The sequence below is a fragment of the Ochlerotatus camptorhynchus genome, unplaced genomic scaffold, assembly GCF_037179485.1.
Source record: "Ochlerotatus camptorhynchus isolate MF236.1 unplaced genomic scaffold, CSIRO-AGI_Acam_v1.1 ptg000392l, whole genome shotgun sequence".
Classification (NCBI taxonomy): Eukaryota; Metazoa; Arthropoda; class Insecta; order Diptera; family Culicidae; genus Ochlerotatus; species Ochlerotatus camptorhynchus.
This window is the reverse complement of record NW_027040879.1, coordinates 1,781,587-1,801,802: the sequence shown is the minus strand read 5'-3', so window position 1 is coordinate 1,801,802 and position 20,216 is coordinate 1,781,587. Positions and strand designations below refer to the sequence as shown.

Genomic DNA, 20,216 nt, shown 5'->3' with positions numbered 1-20,216 from the left:
CTTAGGATCTTCCTTCACAGGACAGTCGTCCTTTGCGTGAGAGGAATCACCACAATTCATGCATTTAGCTGGCATGTAGCAATTTTTAGTTCCGTGACCCCATCCCTGGCACTTACGGCACTGGGTGAGGTTTTGGAAATTTCCTCCAGTCTTCCTGAAGTGTTCCCACTTCACTCGGACATGGAGCATAAGGCTAGCTTTTTCTAAGGCCTTAAGGTTGTTTAGTTCACTAGACTTGAAGTGAACTAAATAAAAATCATTAGAAATCCCGTTGCGCGAATCGCCAGGACGGGATTTCATTTTCATTTTGATTACTTGGAGTGGCACAACTCCAAGTAATTTTGCCAGTTCATCTTTGATCTGATCCAGGGATTCACCACTGGGCAGTCCTTTCATGACAACCTTGAACACACGTTCAGTTTTGGTGTCGTAAGTAAAAAATTTGTGCTTCTTCTCAGTAAGATACTTGAGAAGACATTTAAATCCGTCCAAGGTTTCAGCCAATACACGGCATTCACCCCGACGTCCAATTTGTAGTGAAAACTTAACTTTCACGAAATTCAAAAGTTCCATGCGAAGAGCATGGAAATCGGTAGTGGTTATCACAATAGGGGGAATCTTTTCCTTCTTGGCATTAAGCCGGGAAAGTTTACTAGAATTTTTCTTGGATGATGGATCATTCTCATCATCCGTGAGCAAATCAAATTGATTACTCAAATTAATTTCTTCAGAAGGGGGGTCAAGAGTTTGCCCCTTTCTTTTGCGTTTAGGCGCCATGGCGGCAGTAAATTTTTATCCAAATCGACTTCCAAGCAGATTACTATAAGAATCTGAAGGATCGAAGAGGAATTTTCCAAATCGATATCCAAGAAGGATTACCTCGGGTAGGGTCCAAACAAGGATCGAAGAGGAATAAGAGTTGAACAAGGTAGAAAATTTTTACAGGTTGAGCACTGAAAAGTGCTGTTTAAATTTGTTGTAGCTTTAGGTAGTACTAACACTTCCTTCAGCAAAAAGCAAATAGATCTGCACGGCAAGAGAGCACGATGCGGACTGATCTAACGGCCTTTGTTGTATCTCTTCATTCCACCATGGTACCAGCAAGCCACCGTCTTTTCACGGGAAGAGTGACAATGATCTCATGGGATTTTCATAGGAGTAAAAGGGTAAGAAAAATATGTTCACCATGTTTCACGCACAGACTGAAGTTTGCTAATTTGATTTTACGGATTTTACCATAGGAGTAAAGAGTTACAGAGTTAACGAAAGGCGAATTGACAATTGTCAAGGTAATGCGCAATGAGTGTAAAAAGGTGAGGCCCAGAGAATTCATCGTCTCTTTTGTTACTCCGCTGTTTAAATTGTTGACGGAGCTTGCTGTTTACAGCTCATTTGATAATGCGGCCATTATTTTTTTCGACTAACTCTAAAGGGGGCTTTTCGAAGGATATTTTCACTAGTTTACCAAAGAGAAAAGATTGAATAAATTAATCCGCGCAAATTTAGAGTTTCCCCCCTTTTTTGACCATAATTACAGAAAATTGCACGTTTTGGTATCAAAATGGTGTTGAAAATAATTCGATGGCAGGTCATCGCATAAAAAATCGGCAAATAATGTCTGCTGTGTGAAGCAAGGTGATGTAAAAATGTTAAGTTTGTTAAAGCTAGCTATATAATTATAAATAAAGAACGTAAATAGTTAAGGAAATACTAATACTAACATGAGTTCAGGAGTTCTAAGAAGACATATCATGTTTAACAACGTTAGAATTATTTTAATAAAATTGACTGCCCCCTTGATCCCCTTACTCATTTTGAAGCTGGTATAATCAATTTGACAGATTGATGTCCTTCTATACCACTTAAAATCACTGAAATGGGGTCGATTTTTGATGATCGAGTTCCACATATGTTATGTGGCCCAGGTGTGGTAGCTGCCTCCCTGGCGTCGGTAGCATTTGTGCTCAGCACGGAAAACAAGATCGCCGGATAACAAAGCAAGGAAAAAACACAAGCCGAAGCCGCATAATCATTCAGCGTTGCACGTTGGACGGGTAGACCTAGAACTTGTTCGCGTGGACATCGTAGAGTTTTTTCTATTCATTCACCTACATCAACTGAATACAGAAAAAAAGGAGTGGCATAGAATGATAATCCAAGTGCTTAAGTAAGGGAAACGTAGAAAGTTTGATTGCAGGTGTGTCATTCTTTGCTCGACTTTTGAGCTGTTCAGTCCGTATTTTTCGCTCGAGATCTCGTTTCGATTTTGTTTCGTTTTGTGCTGTCGCGTTGCGCCGTGGAAGTGTCGCCACCTTCTCACGTTCTGGCAAGATTACTTGAACTTGCAAACACGAAACAAATGGTGCGTAAACGTGCCAATGAGTCAGCAGCGGGCCCTTCAAAGAAGGTGCTAATCAAGCCCAGCGCGTCGCAGGATGACGCCGTAAAACGAGTACTGCAAGCCAGCCAGTATGCAGTACTCCCGGAAGAAAATGGCAACTCCCGGAAGAAAATGGTAGTCAACCTCGAGTTGAAAAACTTGAGTATTGACTTCTTCAACCATCTTACCGTTATCTTCAACAAATGTTTAGAGCTTGACTACTTCCCTGCATGCTGGAAGTTAGCCAAAGTGATTCCAATACACAAGCCTGGCAAAGATCCTACCAGTGCCAAAAGCTATCGCCCCATCAGCCTCTTGTCCTCCACCTCGAAGCTATTCGAAAAGTTGATACTCAGCCGTTTACTGGTGTTTTCAAATGACAACAACATCTTTCTTAAAGGGCAATTCGGGTTTAGGAAAGGCCACTCTACCATCCACCAACTCGCACGGGTTACTAACATCATCAAACGGAATAAGTCCGTTTCCAAAACATCTGCCATGGCATTGTTGGACGTCGAGAAGGCGTTCGACAATGTCTGGCATGATGGTCTAGAGTACAAGCAGCATCGATACAACTTTCCGATATACCTCGTGAAGATCATAAAAAACTTCTTGTCGGGCAGATCATTCCGGGTCTACTTGAACAATGTCCCCTCTGATACGTTCAACGTAGATGCAGGGGTCCCTCAAGGCAGCCTGCTTGGGCCTATCCTATTCAACATTTTCACGTCAGACGTTCCTCCCCTGCCGGGTGGTGGTATCCTGTCTATGTTCGCAGATGACACCTCCATCATCTATAAGGGTCGAGTGATCCGTGCTCTGGCGAGTAAACTACAATCTGGCCTGGATGTTTTGTCCGACTATTTTAAGAGCTGGAAGATTTGTATCAATGCAGCTAAAACACAAACCATTCTGTTTCCACATTCGTATTCACCTCGGCTTGTTCCGCCTGCTAACGTCAAGATCCATCTTGATAGCACTCCCATTGAATGGTCGAGTGAAGTAGTCTACCTTGGTATCACCCTCGATAGCAAATTGCTATTCCGATCCCATGTAGACAAGACATCCACCAAGTGTAACATCTTGATCAGGTCGCTCTACCCTCTGATAAAAAGGAAGTCCACCCTGTCCCTCAAAAACAAGCTTGCTGTCCACAAGCAGATCATTCTGCCGGCTATTGAGTATGGTATGCCAATCTGGGAGAGTTGTGCTAAGTGCCACCACTTAAAGCTTCAGAGGATCCAAAACAAGATCCTCAGAATGATCCTTAACAGTCCACCGCGAACTCGTAATTCTGAGATTCACCACCTGGCCGGTCTTCAAACACTCGAGGACTGAAAGACTTCCACGCTCGAAAGGTTCAGGGTCACCTGTCTGCGATCAAACCTCCAGATCATTCGTGATTTGGCAACCTAGTTTAAGTAGTTAGTTGCTCAATTAGGTAGGTTATCAAATTTTTAAATTCAAACCAAAACAATCCCACAAAGGGTATCTTGTAAATTAGCGCTAAACACAATCATCATATTAGAATTACCAATTAACTAGAACAAAGATGAAGAGCCAAAGGCTAACCAATTGAAATGTTAAATCAAATGTTGAAACATAAAAACCTAGAAAATAAACGTAAATTTTACTATTGAAAAAAAAAGTTTGACTGCAGTCATCGTTTGGCTGCCGAGTGAAAAACAGGGGTGTTCGTTGCGTTGCACACTGAAAACGAAACTAACTCAGAGAGTGAATAACTTGTACTCACGTGTGTGTCACTTTTACTCATTCGTATGATTTTTTTTCTTTGAGTGTAGGTCATTCAACGCATGAGTAACCTCCATTTAAAAAAAAAATCTCCAAACGAAGTAAATTTCGTTTTCAATGTATTTAGCTTTCCATCTCAGCTCGAAATTGGATATTGGCACGGCCAGAAAGCAGGTTTCTGTTTTAAGTGAAATTATTCGGATTGACAATCGCATGATTGGCCTCTTAGTTCAGAATTCACTTACCATGCAGCGCTAGTAACATTTGATTCAAAAGGCTTGCTCAAGCAGTCTACATTCACTGTAAACGAATCTTATTCAGAGAGTGAGTCGCTTTTACGTAGGTTACTCATGCGCTGAGTTACCAACGCTTTGAGGAATGTATCCTTACGAATGAGAAAAAGTTACTTACTCGTTGAGCTAGTTTCGTTTTCGACTAGGAGATTGCTATCTATAGTATTGTTATTTAAATGGATAAGACCTATTGTACCGTATTCGTGATAATATTTGCACCATCGTACAAATAAGGTTCCCGTTTCACCTGTGCATACAATGCCTTGGTTTTCTTTGCATGCACGTAACCTATAGCTCATACCGTAGTAGGCTGTGTATAAAAGAAAATGATTTACTTAGTTTGACAGTTGCACCAGGACAAAGTGGCAGCGAATTCGTGATTTGTCCCACGCTCAAATGTCGCAAAAAGACATTTCAATCGCCATGGAAGTGTCCCGGTGGACCGTCAAAAGGGTTTTAGACCGAAAAAAGAAAGGACAACTATCCGCGAAGGTGGCCACAGGTCATCCGAGGTCAGCTCGGGTTCCGAGGGTTATCGCTGCTATCAAAAGGAAGATTCAGTGACTTTATGGCACGGAAGATTGTAAAGGAAGATTGCGGGGCGAAGTCGAGGGCACGGAAAAAAAACTCACATGATTACCAATCGCATCCAGGAGCTACGAGTCGAACGATGCAAGAAAATCTTGAACTTCCTTAAGCGAAAAAATCCGGTAATCCTGTTCACCGACGAGAGCATGTTTACCGTCGATCCCGTATCAAATTCCAGAACCTACCGGTATATTAGTTCTTTTCCTGTAAAAGACGTGGCCGACGAGCTCAAGAACGTGTATCTGACCAAGCATCCTGCTCAGGGTGTCACAATATCAGCTTCAATCGACCAAATCGATGCGACGAAGAGACTGCTGGCTTTCTTTTTCTGTTAAAGTCGAACAGCTTCGCAGCATTCTAGAACCTCAGTCGGCGTGCACAAACAAATGTTCAATCGCTTGTCTCTCTTTCTCCCGTCGCTCCATTGGTCTTCCTTTCAAGCTTCGGTGAAACGGATGAGCGAAAGAGCGCTCGACTTTGATAGTTTTCTCTTTCATGAAACACATCAACAGAGGTTTCATGACGTATATGACGGAAAATGAAATAACACATTTAAAACATTTCTCACGTGAAAACACGAAAATGAGAAAAAAAACACGAGTTCATTTTAGAGCTTCGAAAATGTAGAGCCCTGATCCTGCTAGCGTTATGGTGTTTGGATTGGTGGCTTCCGATTGCAAAAAAAAATGGACCCGGTGTTCATTCCCGAAGGCGACAAGGTCAACACGAAGGTCTACATCGGGATTTTAAGTAAGTATGTTCTTCCGTGGATCAAATAACAGTACGGTCGTTGTATTTCAACAACAATGTAGCTCCGTGCCACACCTCGAACCGCACTCAGAAGTGGTTGCAGAAATATCTTCCGTTTTGGGCGAAGAATATGTGGCCGCCATCCAGCCCCGATCTTAATCCGCTGGATTACTCAATATGGTGCGTCATGAAGGCCAAGGCCTGTGATGGGGCTTACCCGTTCCTTTTCGAAGGATTTTCCACCGTCGTGAAATATCGATGGCCCAGAAGATTGTTGTGCTGAAAACACCAACGTAGATTTGGTCGATGTATGTCGAAACAGTGTTTCCACAAGTCGTGCCTTATGCACTTGTATTGCACTAATTTTTTTCGGGAGATATCGGAGATAAGTGAATTGCAAGCTGTGCTTAAAACACAGTTCCACTTAATTGAATGCAATACTGCACTTGTTTCCTTTTCTTCCACGACCGGACAACCGGACAGAAAAATGGATGTATCGCTTCCGACGGTATATTTTGTAATATCTATATTTACAATTGTCTCCTCTATCCTACCTATTTGCAATGTACTTAGTGACCACTACAAGTGGGCATCAGTGTGTAGCGCATGCGCGCAGTTTCCAACTCTCTTCTCTTATCATCTCTGGTTTAGGATTAGGGTGATACCGTTTTAGTTTTAGATTCGTTTCAATTTATAGAATTATGATTTAACTTTAAGTTTAGGTTTAGGATTTAGTTAGTTCATTTCGGTTAAGTAGGTTTAAGTTCAGTTAGGATTAATTTAGCTTAAATTTAGTTCAACATCAATCAGCCTGTTCTAAACGCCACCCGAGTACAGCAAGCCTCAGACAAACATTGACCCGTACCTGGAGAGAAATGGATCCAGACTACATTATTAGAACCTGCCGTGCATTCCGGAAGCGTGTGGAGGCCGTAATCTCTGAGAAACATCCCCCTTTAAATAAATAAAAAAAAACTCGCAAACGAAATTCTTGAGAATTTTTTTAATTTTTACATTGCTCAATGGTAAAAACATTATCACGCATACGGTATACTGGACACAGGATGACCAGTGAACTGGGAAATCGGGAAAAATCCGGAAATTCTAAATCACCGAGAGAAGTCCGTGAATTTCGATGATGAACCGGGAAAATATACATCGTCCTCTCTTTGGAAAATAATAATCTTCTCAACTACTAGATTTTCCGGATACAATCACTTTGAAGAACTTTTTCTATAATTTTGATGAAAATTCCAAAGAAATTTGGAGGAAATTGTATGTAAAATACAAATTCCAATGGAGTTTTTGGAAGTTATTTTTATAAAGTTTTGACTACAACGCCAAGTCAATTGTTTAAGTTCAAAGTAGAATTATTAGGTGGTTCTGTGTGAAATAGCATGACGATTCTCAAGAGGATTACAGCTTAAATTCTAATGAATAATCTATAGAAATTCCGAGAAGAATGTAAACAGATTTCTTATGAGAACTTTAAAGAAATTCCGAGAGTATTGAATTCTGAGTGAATTAGAAAGATAATTAAAAAAGAATTCTAATGAAAGTTCCAAGGGACATCCGTGAAAAATATCAAGGGTTTCGAATTTTATTATAAATTTCTAAACCATTTATTTTGTCATGTAAATATTATTGAACGGAACAGCAAAATAATCTCGTAGTTCTACGTCAACAATGCGGTCGTGCTTTGGACACAAACCTCAACTTTTTTCTTGTAATGTCGAAATAAATCACACTATTCGTGACAGGGTCTGTTTTTACCATTTACCCTCACACGCAATAACTATCGCTTCAAACCAGTGTAGCAGAATAACTTTTTTTTTTTAATTTTTGCTGTCACATACAACTGAAACGAACAAATGAGTTCATTATAAAGTCCGGTCCACTTAGAATCCGGACACATAAAACCAGGTGTTTCTCGGGATTGATTTGACGTAAGAAAAATTTAGTTTAGTCAAAATGAAGGTATTTTATTGTACTCTCATAAAACAAATATTGCAAAATTACTCCGACGGTTTTCTTAAGAATTCCCGCCATCATCTGCCGCACACTGGACTGGTCAACCTCAGCTGCCATTTTTTTTTTTTTTTTTTCAACATCGAGCCATCTGTGCAGCGTGCCGAGTCGTTTTTTCAGTTTTCTTTATCTTCCGCTTGATAGTTACACAATACTTTTCGATTAGACGGAATTACGGGCAGTTGAGTGGATTGATATTCTTGTCGACGAAATCCACGTTAATGTTGCGGTACCACTGTAGCTTCTGCCGACTGTAGTGGCCACTTGTCAAATCTAGCCAGAACTTCACTGATCCTTTGTGAGCCTTAATGAGAGGTAGTATTCATTTCTTCAGGCACTCTTGCTTATACAACTTCAATTTCATCGTTTTGTTGGTGGTTCTTTGGTAGGTCATCAGTTTCCGGAAGAATGTATCGACGAGAACAAACTTGTATTTACTGAGTTCATCACTCCGTGTTGTGGTCAGATAAAGCTTTTTTTCCGGGAACCTGCCTGAAAATGAAATTTTTTTAAAAAATTCGCGATATTTCGAATTGACTACGTCTCGACTCGTATTAGTACAAGACACTGTATTAGTACAAGACACTGAAGAAGTCTGCACATTTTAGACGAAATACGCATATCTGCCAAGGATTATCAAATAAGGTAGTGGGATTAAATGGAAATTACTAATCCTCCCCTCTCTCTCTCTCTCTCTCTCTCTTTATAACATTCTAATTGGTATTTGACACTGTGGTCCGATGACGCGATTCAACAGCGTCATATCTCAGATATGCTGCAAACATCAATATTCAAAAGAAAATGTATTAGCCTTTATCCAACCTAGGCTGCGTTTGTATTAGATTAGATTAGATAATCCGCAAACCGTTTGTAAACAAATACATATTTTCCGGGAAACTAACGCCGATACCAGAGAATCGGGAAATGAAATATGTGTCAAATTTCCCGTGATGCCCCAGATTGTATTTTAACACCAATTATGGCGAAATGCTAGGACGAGGGGGCAGTTTTTCATAGTAATTTTAATTTACATAAAGTTCACATGGCCAGTTCAGTTTTATATCTGAGCTGCAAATGAGCTCAAAAATTTGGGAGAATTATCAGGACCTGATCTGAGCTGGGTGGTGCAAAATCGACCAACGTAATGACGGTCATTTGTTGACTCTATCCATAAGCCCTTTATACATATGTCCTCTAGCAGACTCTTCCAATTCGATATGATTTGGGAATATGAAAATATATAATTGAATAGCGCTATCATCAGCGTGAAATATTGATTTACTTTATCAAAATTTAATTATTATAACGCCGCTCGCACCACTCGTCACTCGAAAGCCAATATCATTAATCAAGCCCATGCCAGTAGAAAATAAATCATGTGCCGGAAATGAATAGCATCAGCTTTATCTCTTTCTTTGCCATCCCCAGCGTTTAACCCGAGTGCAGCCATCCATCCCCCGGAACAAGCCCAAAAGTGTCAACAATGAACCCATACAGCTCAACATTTACCCTGGCGGTAATTAAATAAAATTGAAATTGAATTATATTTTACCGACAGCCCAACCAGAACCACCAGCAACGCAAAATCACTCTACACGAGCGGAAGCAAGACAATGAAGCTTTCATCACCGGATTTTTCTGCGTTATACCGGTAACCACTCGAGAGAGGGCGCCACATGAGTGTTCTATGTGTACTAATTATTGGGAAACATTTTTTTACCATTATACCTTTTGCCAATTTAATTAATTTAAATCGATGTGGCGTCGGCGGAGTCGATGTGTCATCCATTACTGGCTAATGGCTATGCGAATTAAAAATCGTAACGGACAGAATTGGTGGCCGTAGTGATTCTTTTGAAGAGCGGAAAGTTCACCTTGGTTGCCGATCGGAATGTATGAACAGGTAATCATTGATGGACGCTGACTTGGTGTGATGACAATAAAAATGTGCACCAAATGAAATCACACACTGTTTCATGAAACCACGCATGAGACATCGGAGATATCGGAAGATACAGCAAAGTTGGAAAGAACGGGTCATTCTTTACGAGAAGAAAAAGGCTAATGTCAACATTTGAAACGAAAAGTGAGAACATAAATTCAAATTGTTTGTGTGGTAGAGATCTGTAGGGTAGATTCGTAAAACATAAATAAGAAGAAAGTAGCGAACATGATACAAATCAGTTGGTAGATGATCCAGTGATGAAGTAGGAAAACTGAACTTTTGTTAATTTGGTTATGGTTGAGTAATTTTTTGAATCGGAAGATCTTGTAAGTTTGTACGATTGATGGAAACGATCTTCGATAAGGCTATGTAATACAATATTCAAAGCAAGGAATACCTCATCTGACAGGCTTTGTAGTTGTGCTAGATATGACATAAACAGTATTGGCCACCTCCGTAGGGGTATGGAGGGGACCAATTATCGATACCGAAACAAACAACTTCATAAGACACCCTAAACAAACTTTAATTTTTTAACAAATGGTTCATGAGCTGTCATATGCAGTGCTGCGTGCTGCCAACAATGTCAATTGACGTAAGATATTGGTCTAACATTGCATTTCACTTTCTACACTGATATTCTTGGTAAGCATAATATCAGGCGGTCAAGCTATTGCTATCCATATTAATATCACTAAGGAAAAGTTGGAAATCTTACATTTGTTTCAATAAATTAACTTTTTTGTATAACCGATGCATTGTTTTAATATTACGGAGGAATTTTCTAAAGATCGGTACTCGATTAGCTGGTGTATATAAGAAGCATTTGCGGCAGAACTTTGAATATCAGTGGTCCCTTTACGATGTCAATGTCAAGGCGAATGATATTGGTATTCTAATTGTGTGAATTGATACTGACATCAGGACATCAGGAAATTCAGCATTTTGTAGGTATTGATGTTGCGGATAACCCCCGTAATGCATTCAAGAAAGGCACCCCCTGGAATAATCAAGATTGTATTGGTTATCACGGAGATTGGCAGCCAGAAATCATGAAGCTTATTCGCCAGCAATTCGAGCAGTAATTACGAACGATTGAGAGAGGCCGCTTTTTTAAATTACAAAATGGTTACTGAACCAAATGAAAAGTGTTGCCATTTAGCTTTAACAATAATCAATCAAACGACAAATCAGTATGCCAAACTTTTCTATCATTCGTACAAATTTTCAAGCACACATTCGTTTAATTTATCAAAATAAATCCACAAGAACGAATCAATCAATCACATAACAATTTAAAACTTATTAATATCCTAGCCAAACAAAAACAGTCAAATTAAACCCACCCTGAGAGAAAAAAACGCTATCAAGATGACGATCTACTAACTAAATAGATAAATTAAACTAATTGTATAAATACTAAAAACAAGACTAAGAAAATGTTAGCACAAAATGATGTTCGATGTCACTGAAAAAAATAGGCATAACAAATGTTTAAATTCACAAAAACGATTGAAAACAAAGTGTTATAGCGAAACAGAAGACTCGATAGAATCAAATCCTTTTTTTTTAATTTAACATTAACAGAATCTCATATGTGTAGCCTTAAACAAAAGATGGTAAAAAGCAGAAAAAGCAAACAAGACATTGCCTATATCAAAGGAGCACAATAAGTAAAAAAAAAAACACGAAATGAAGCAAATTGATGTGATAACCAGGCATAAGCACTGTGCTTTGGTCTACTTTCGATATGAATGCTTCTTCCTCGAAAGGATCAAACTTTTTTATACCCTCAAAAGATTTATTTTTCACGGAAGTCCTGAAGCAAGAGCACGCCTAGGTAAGTCTTTCAGTGATAAAAATTGACACAAAACTTTCACTTCGTCGCAGAAATAGGAAGGATAGCAAAACTCTTTTGGCCTCATCAAGGGCCAGCGGATGGTAAGTTGTAACGTAAACACATTTACTTTTGGCAGCTATTATCACTCTCTGTAAGCCGATTGCGAAAAGCTGAAACAAGAAGCGATAGTAAACGAGATGAGTGGGTTTCCGAGGGGTGGAGGGTGAAGGTGAAAGGAGTAGTTCCAGGGCAAAGTACAAAACAAAAATATGTTTGACTCGACCTTCTCCGATTTGCATGAAACTTTGTATAATTGTTTGTTATGAGCAATCATTCGCATATGTGTTAAAATTCGGTTAATTTGAAAGTTTTTTTTTTCAGAATTGCATTTTTATAATTTTTAAATAAATTATAGCATGAAAACATTATTTCCAATTGAATTCACGTTGTGAGACAAAGTTGTTGGGACACATATACACGGTTAATTTTTCTTAGTAATTTTTTGGAAAAATAAAATTTTAAAAGTGTTATAACAAGAAAACACATTTGTATACTTTTAAAATTGCTTGTACAAAATACAAACTTTTGAAATATTTATATCTTTGAACGCATAAAAATTAACCAAAATCATAAGAAAAATCCCCTGTAAAATGTTTAAAATTTTTGTTCGTAAGTTTTTTTTTTGTTAGTTTTGCACAGGAAACAATATTTCAAACCTTATTAATCGTTTTCTGAGCAAAATTAACACAAATATTGCATAGAAAAGAAGTTCAAATATTTTACCAAAAGTTTTTGTTTTACGGTGCTCGTCAATTTGTGAGATAGGGTAAATGGCTCTAATGTTGGCCTATGGATCTAAAATTGGGTCCATCGCTAAAAATCTGCTATTTATCAATTTCATCTAGATGAACTCATGGATATTTTGGTCGCTATTGAAAATTAAGCCGATTGCTGAATTTATGTATGGGCTGACATTTCCACTACGCCATTTAGAAAAGAAAATTGAAAGGTTCGAAGTGGCCAATTTTAGCACAAATTTGTATGATTGCCCATAAAAAAAAATTGTTCAATCAAAGTTTCATGCAAATCGGAGAAGGTAAAGTTTGATCGATTCGTCATTTGGTATGGAACTGCTCGAAGGTGTCAAATGGTGGAAGGTTGCATGACGTAGTGAGCGGGAGCTGACGATATAAAGCTTACAAAAGATGATTGAGCATTATATATGACTATAGCTTTGGGTGGGATCAGTGTACTTGGGTTTTGATAAAGCGATTATTTTCTTCATAGGTAGACAAATTTGTTTTGAGATTGAGACGGATTCAGCCCAAGGTTCTAATGTTGATATGTTCATGTCCCGTCAGAGTCAGAGTGAGTTGTGTTGAGTAAAGCCCTCTAGAAAACGTGTGAACGACAGTCTTCAGAGAACTGAGAAATGTTGTTCCAATCTAGCAAAGCAATGCTTATTGACAGTTCGATTGGAACTGCTCTTGGCACACTCCCAATCGTTTGATTAAGGGCTTTAATGTCAAGTGCTCCCAGGGATGTCATGTAATCAGATGTATATGCAACAGCTTATATCATCATCTAGAGAAAAAGGCAACCATCCTATTTTGCAAGATAACTGATATTCTGGAAGATTTTGAATTTAATTATTGAAACCATTCTCATGATCAGTAAACGCATTTTCATATGAGTATAGGGTGTCCCAGATAGTATAAGCCCTTTTTTATTGGAATAAAACAACGTTCTGTTAATGAACTCAAATTTTTATTTCATAAAGGGTAGGTGTTCCAGTAATAGTAGTGTACCTATAGTTGCGATATGGAGGTTGTGCCGGAATAGTGAAGAGGATCCGGATAATATTATTTTTCATCGGTAGCTCACCTAAAATAAAGCATATTTGCATATTTCAAACTTAAAATATGCCCAAAAGTGACGGAAAATAATTAATTTTCCTTAAAAATTTCACTCCTTTGCACCTATAGTTGCGGTAGTGTTCCTAAAATAGTGGAACCCATAAGAAACCAACGCATTCCACTATTAAAGAAACTAAAGTTAGCAACTAGGGGAAAGAGCCCTATTGTTGCGGTACGTTAGCAGCGTTAGAAGCCTCCATACACAACAATAGGCTTCTAACGCTGCTAACGTACCGCAACAATAGGGCTGTTTCCCCTACCACAACTACTGGAACAGTGTTCCTATTAATGGAGGACGATCTTTCTAAAATTTTATGCAATTTTATTACAATGCAATATTTTTCAATCAAAATAGAGGTTGAAAGCTATTGATTGACGTATAACAATTGTGTGTACATCAATTTTTTTTTTTTTTTAATTCATAAATTGGCTTAGTACCTCCACTACTGGCTCACCCACCCTATATGTTCTCTATACAATTTTTTTTTTCAATTGGATGAAAATAATCCGCAGTTCCTTTAATCGTATTCCAAGGAGCGAACTTTTGATCTGACGCTGCCCATGAGCTTTAGCGATTATTTTGATCACTTTTGTCCAGGCTTTTTCAATTTCTTCGATTGAATTCACAGTCTTAAAGTTTTTCCGGTTCTAGGAAAGGGCCCTAAAAGTTTTGATTGACAGGGGCTCCGGACAATTCGCAGGATTCATCTCTTTTGGCACGTATTATACATTGCTTGCTTTGTACCAAGCTACCGTGTCTTTCGGGTAGTGCATTGACACCAAATCTGACCAAAATAGTGCGGATTATGGGCCGCAGACGCCGAGTCAAACACTCCCAAACGTAAATTTCAGTGCTCATCGTCTCCTTCGTCACAAATGGTTTTGGCCACTTTTATTTTGCGTCAACTTTTTTCGCAGTGTGCCTCACGTGTGTCATTACAGATCCGTAGGCAATTACAGATCCGTGATTTTTTACAGATCCGTAGGCAAAATCTACGGAATTCGGTACAGTATCTACGGATTTTTTCTTCAGTGTACGTCTCCCTTCAGAATCGAATTTTACAAGTATAATCTGATTCTGAAGGCAAAGAAGCATAAAGTAAAATACACTGCTGCTTTTCAACCGTTTTCTTGCTCACTTATCCGCTTTTTGATAGAATTGGCGTTGGCGGTGACTCTATAGCTCTTCCCTCATATGAAATATCCCGTAAGGGAACATGCATAAATGACGTAGCATTTGAGGGGGGAGGTGGGGGTTTCAGAATTTGTGACCGGCCATGTATTGGATATAGCCAAATACGCTACGAGGGGGGAGGAGGGGTCTAAAATTGATCAAAAATATGCTACGTCATTTATGGATGCTCCCTAAGCAAACATCAGACTGTGCGTGAAACATGGTGGCCTTCGTACTATCTCTTCACTCCGCCGAAAGTTACCATAATATACTGTCAATCTTTGCTTGAAGAGAAAAATTTTTGACGGTGCCATGTGAAGGCGAATAAAAGTCGTGTCGAGACCAGTCTTGTAAGCGGTCACCGTAGTCGACACATTTTCTGTTATAATCGACTGCCCTTGCTTGCGAAACTTGCAAAACAAGCTTTCCAATTACAGTACCAAACTAAAATGTCATACGACAGGCTCTGTCATACGACACTGTTGCCGAAAGCCGTCACGAATGTATGTATTTTATTTTTTCTCATAATAAGAGCTGCTGATGTTGTGCTTGTGTGAATTCTGAAAATAGCAAGCAACGATGTCTTAGTAATAACATTTCTGATCAGAAATGGTTTAATTTACACCAAATTGAGGAATTAGAACGAAATCACATATGTCATATTATAGTTATTTGATAATTTTCTTTTTTCTCGTATGTTGTTCTACTTAGAGTCGGTGTATAATGAGTCACGCCAAGAGAAAAACAGTTGAACTCGCATCACGGTTTTCGAAAGATTCCCTTTCTTTTCACTTGGCAACAGAGGACTTCTACATCAACTTCAAATGACTTCTAGCGAGGAAAAAAAGTAACGGCTGTAGTAAATCATTAAATTAGTGATTTTGTCAATTTATCTTAACGAAAAATAGTAGAAATTCTCACTACTGACCATTACAAAACGTATCGCATGAAAAATGTAATGCTCACTGTGTGTTTATGATCATTTGTTCGATTATATTTTATATTTAATTGCAATACCTTTCGTGGACCTTTCATAGCATCGTAATGCTTATTTACTTTGCACGATAGGTAGCCGGTTTGACAGTTCAATAGGTAGACTTGGCTTCACTCTTGGCGTGACTCATTATACACCGACTCTAGTTCTACCGTTTGCGTTGTGTAAGAGAGACGACGCTCTCTTCCCCGTCAACTCGATGATGATCAGGCCTTCAACGTTTTCATCAAAAAGCACGTAATCCATAAGAAAGTACGGTTAAAGCGTGGCTTTATTATTAGATTACAACATACTTAATATTGATTTTACAAGCTCCTTTGATATTGCGAGACTACTCACAACGTGCAAAAATCAAGCTGAGAGTTGACTCAACACAAAAATGATACCGTTGCACATCGTTTTCTTAGAAAGAGAAAGTATAGTTTGCTATCTCTTTTTACTCTTCACCCATGGCAGACACGAAGTGACTGCTGCCAGCCGTTATGGAAGTTTCAGTTGCATTCGGGTGTAAAACAAAAATCATGAAACTCAATCTCACCACAGTTTGTTGAGATTTGCAACTGGTGAGTTTTGTTAGCTTGATATTCAGAGCTGCGATATCACAGCTTGCAAAATCAACCGCAGTTATTTGCTTGTTAATTTTTGTCTACGAAAATCAAGCGTGATCTTGGGCGTTGGTGAGATTTGATTTTTTGATATTTTCCCAACACTGGGCCAAACCACAACATTTGTTGTACAATGACAATGAAAGTTCATCGCCTTACAGTTTCCGAAGGCTTGCAATGCACTTTTAAGTGCACGGGGACCGCAAACATTACACGGGTCAACCTTAAGGACCGCCTTATTCATGGAGCAGTGCATTGAGCGAAATATATCCTTCCTCAAATCAATACCGAATACAGTACAGTATTGGCAACAAAGGAAGAGAAATGCGTTCACCATAATGCGACAATTGGGAAAGCTTACGATGTTCGTCACACTCAATGCAAATGAGATGAAGTGGCCCCATTTGTTGAATCTTATCGATTGTCAGAAGGACACAATGGCAATGACTTAACAGATCCTATCCAGGAATTGACTGCACTACAAAGAGCAACTCTGGTCAATCATGATCCAGTCACGTGCTGTGTGTACTTCAACAAGCTGGTTGACACGACTGAATCTCAGCACCGTGGAAGTTCTCACGCGCACATCTTGCTATGGCTGAACAAGGATCCCCGGGAAGCAATCAGTGAAAGTATGCCAAAAACTACAGGTGCAACAGTATCTTGGTATTCATGCCTGTACTACCATCGGCCCTTTTCAGGTCCACCAAGATTTTTTGAAAAATAGAGTTAAATTTCTGAACATGGCCCAACTAAAATTTATATCAATAGCTTCTTTTAATGGCAATCATAGTCATACTAAAGAGTATAAACAGAGAGAACCCCGCTCAAATTCCTATTCCTACACAAAACACAAGTCCTGCTACAGTTAAGAAATATCATTTATTATATAAGATAACGTAATCCGACGGCACCATTGCGTATAACCCCAGCGGACTGTCCCTAGTAGTTTTTCAAAAGTTCTTTCATCGATTTATCATTTTACGTAAGATATCACCTTAGAACTAAAAAATATATATCACCTTCGACTAAAAAAAAATCCGTAGAAATCGGTAGATTTGAATAAGTCTACGCAATTGCATAGAAAAAAATCTGGCATCTGAGATTCTCGGTTCGTTGCTCCCAAATTCTCTCGGAAAAAGACTACACTTAACCTAATAAGCAACAGCCTCGGCTACTGAATCGAAGCTCCGAGCGAGAACGTTCTCCGGAGGAGGCATTTTCAATTTCCGACAGAACAACAACTTCTACTGGATTTGAGTATGATGAGGACTCGGATGAACCACTGGTGACGGTGGTAAGTAGACGGAGCGAGCGTGCATCATCTGAGGAAACTGAAAGCCATCGATTCAGTCAAAGATGCATCGTCAGCGTTCTACACTAGTGGAAATTAATAGAAGGACACTTTAAAAACCATGGCTCCTCCCAAATCTAAGAATCAGAGGAATTCTATATCATGTGTGTTTTGAAGCCACATTATCATGCTACAACATGAGCCTAAGAAAGAACCAATTGCATCATGTAAGTAGGAGAAATAAATTGTATGGGAAATGTATGGGAAATTGGTCATTTTCGAAACATTATTTAGCATGTCAACAATAATTGTGGCACCAAAATATTCAAACAGTTAGTTCGAATAATCGCAAAACTTTATTTCTGAAAAGTTATATGCAGATCCAACCGGTAGAAACTCTCTAACATCACACAAATTATTGGTTGATCATCCGTGAAGTGACACTCGGAATAAGGACCGTAGATTTATTCTTAGGGAATGAGTGCGTAATACGTATGCGTATCTGTTATGGCTACCAATATTAATTACGTGGAATTAATGGAAGACAACCTTTTGCTGTTTTATTTCAGAATTCCGCCAAAATAGGTGTACGATATTCCGACTAACTTTTTGCATTCATAGAGTCTCGAGGAGCCCCCTTATATCATGTAGAATATATAGTTAAAAAGACAAAATAACTCAAGTCCACCAAATCATCCTGAAGATCTACAGGCTCAATCATTTACAATTTTTTGAATTTTTACTAGAACATCATCGCATTATGTGAGCCTTTTTTTCCATAATAATTATTTAGTAATGAGCCTGCCTCTTGGAGCTAAATGGAGCCTTGGGACTCATATTTTTTTATCAATACAATTAACATCTAGGTTTTTTCGTCACTCTATTTATCTTCTCTTCCAACCACCTGTTCTTCTCCATCGATTTATGTGCCGCAAGATCCACCCAATGTTCTGTAAGTCTTATAATAGATGTGTTATAAAAATATCAAAGATTCATCTTGTAGTTCAGATTTTGAGATTCTATAGACTCAACGAGATATTGCACAATGTTCCGACTAATTTGTTGCAGTCCTAGAGCCTCGTAGAGCTCATATATATCATGTATGATTTATGGTTGTAATGAAGCGTAGATATTTATGTTCTATACGTTTAATTAATTCTTGTAAATTATCATAATTTATTATACAAATCCAATTTCATATCAAGAAGCTCTACAGTCCTACTGAAGTACGACGATTTACTGGAAGATTTAAAAACATTATTTCAAATTTTATTCCATCATTATAATAGTTGTATTAAAAAAAATAGTATCCAAATCGTAATATACAGGAATCCCCCGAATAGCGCGGTGGGTTGTGCCGTCCACCCATCGTTATTTCTCGGCTGTTTTCCAAGCAAATTAGCTGATTTTCTGAAGATTACAAGTTTATGGTTAGTCCACATCACATACAGCACACATCAGTTCAATCGGATGGAGGACAGCCGAGATATTGCGGTCGATGGACGGTACCACCCACCGCGCTATTTGGGGGATTCTTGTACGATCTTAATGTTCTACAGGTTCATCGAAGTCTTGTATGCCGTTTCAACGGACCTTTTGAGTTTGTAGAGCAATGTGAGAACTTATTACATCATGTATGACATATTGTTGTTAAGACAGACTACTAACATTCGAATGATATTCTAAACTATCATGGAATCATCAAGACCTCATACCTTGGAAACCTCAATATATGTTGTGTTAATAACTACATATTCCACATGATGTAATGGGAATCCACGAAGCTTTTCGAGCTCACAAATATAGTCACGACGTTGAATCTGAGGAACATCAATATCTGATCTTCAGGACAATTTGGATAACGGAACATATTCTGTTAATACATCTTTTTATCTCCCTTGATGTGATGAAGTCTCACGGAGCTTAATGGATTCGTATAATAAATCTGGACATCATACATCATTTTGTTTATCCTGTAGAACATCAAGACCCAACCTTCAGGATAATTTAGAGAACCCAAAATGTTTTGTCATTACAACTACATACAACTTCATGTATCACTTGATTTGGAGAAGTCCCACGGAGCCTCATGGATTTGTATAATACATCATCAGAATAACTTTGAGACCCCAACATATTTTGTCATTACCACTACATTTATTTTCCTCCATTCGGGACATAACACCACTGCGACCAGTAATTTGATCTTTTGTAGTATATCCCGTGTCCTTAGTTTAGTGCATGTCGTATTACTCCATCACTATTAAACAATGATAAAGTATTCGGTTTTGATACAGTCATTCTTGCCTTCATCGCAGGAAATCGATTCTAATTGAAATCCCGCTATGTATACCCTTCGGAGTGTTGGAACACCCTTCAAAAGGCGCGCCCCTTTGTCAGTCAAAATTGGATTCCTTAGCAACAAAGTTAAGGAATGACATCGATAATGACCATGCATCAGAACCCTAGTCTTAACCACTTCAAACTAGGGAACAACGTATAGAAGATCAGGAATCACATAGATGAAGACTAACTAACTAATTTTTTCCTTGTTTCAAGATCATCCTCGGTGGACAAAGCCGAGTTTTGTCACTATCAACAAGGCATAAAAAGTAACAAGGACTAAGATGTGTTCCTTTGATTACTTAAAAATCCTG

At 38.6% G+C, this 20,216-nt stretch overlaps 1 protein-coding gene across 4 annotated transcripts in view; it reads left to right on the top strand.

Moving 5' to 3' along the window:
- LOC135710599 (probable G-protein coupled receptor CG31760) overlaps positions 1-20,216 on the top strand; it is a 401,234-nt gene that overhangs the window by 313,407 nt on the left and 67,611 nt on the right. For 3 of the 4 annotated variants that reach the window (XM_065233214.1, XM_065233216.1, XM_065233212.1), the window contains one exon: positions 9,220-13,629. The gene's annotated coding sequence lies outside the window, so the exon portion shown is untranslated. Of the gene's footprint in view, positions 1-9,219; positions 13,630-20,216 lie in introns of those variants that run through there. The other variant, XM_065233213.1, reaches the window with a different exon arrangement.